The sequence below is a fragment of the Amphiura filiformis genome, chromosome 5 (genome assembly GCF_039555335.1).
Source record: "Amphiura filiformis chromosome 5, Afil_fr2py, whole genome shotgun sequence".
Classification (NCBI taxonomy): Eukaryota; Metazoa; Echinodermata; class Ophiuroidea; order Amphilepidida; family Amphiuridae; genus Amphiura; species Amphiura filiformis.
Genome location: NC_092632.1, coordinates 24,191,843 through 24,192,760, shown reverse-complemented (window position 1 = coordinate 24,192,760; position 918 = coordinate 24,191,843).

The window sequence follows — 918 nt, the reverse complement described above, 5'->3', positions numbered from 1 at the left end:
AAAAGGCTAGTTTTGTGTGTACTATGTCAACCAAAGACCTTGAACACATTTTTATTGGCGCATGTCTAGCTATTCATTTCACAAATTGGAAACCAGTAATTATAATACTGAAGTATTGGTAAAATTATCAGGAAAATATGTCGTCTAGCATTCGCGAAAGTGCAGTTACCCCTATTATCTTCTTTAGTCTTGTGTTTTTCTTTAAACACACCCCACCCATATCATGGAACATGAAAAAATGAATATGGTATATCAAGAAATATACACACAAATATAACAAAACAAAGCAGAAACCTACAAATCTATACATACACCAAATTACTCGAGGTATTTATACCCGTATGCGAAGCATGAACGGGTATATTGCCATTCTATGGTTTCTTCTCCTTCTCCTTCTCCTTTTCCTCCATCAAACACAACATTCTGTCAAGGCTAGCGCTAAAACTACAAGGGCCACAGGGCCCATATGTGGTACACCCATGGGCCCTACCCCGCAGATTTATCCTTTGCCCATCTTGGCCCCAGAGGTCAAGGTCACAGGCCCCAGGGGCCCAAATGTAAAAATACAAAGCATGCCGTTTCTCATCAAATGAAGCAGCCTCAGGGGCCTGAGTTGGTACACTGATAGCCCCAGGGGTACTCTATAATATACAAGTATACATGAACCCCATATGTCATATATTATGGGCCCCAGGGCCCCAAATGTTAAAACAAGGGGTAACAGATTGACAAAGCTAGCGCTAAAACTACAAGGGCCCCAGGGCCCATATGTAGTACACTTATGGGCCCTACCCCGTAGATTTATCCTTTGCACATCTGGGCCCCAGAGGTCAAAGGTCACGGGCCCCAGGGGCCCAAATGTAAAAATACAAAGCATGCGGTTTCTCATTAAATGAAGCAGCCTCGGGCCCTGAGTTG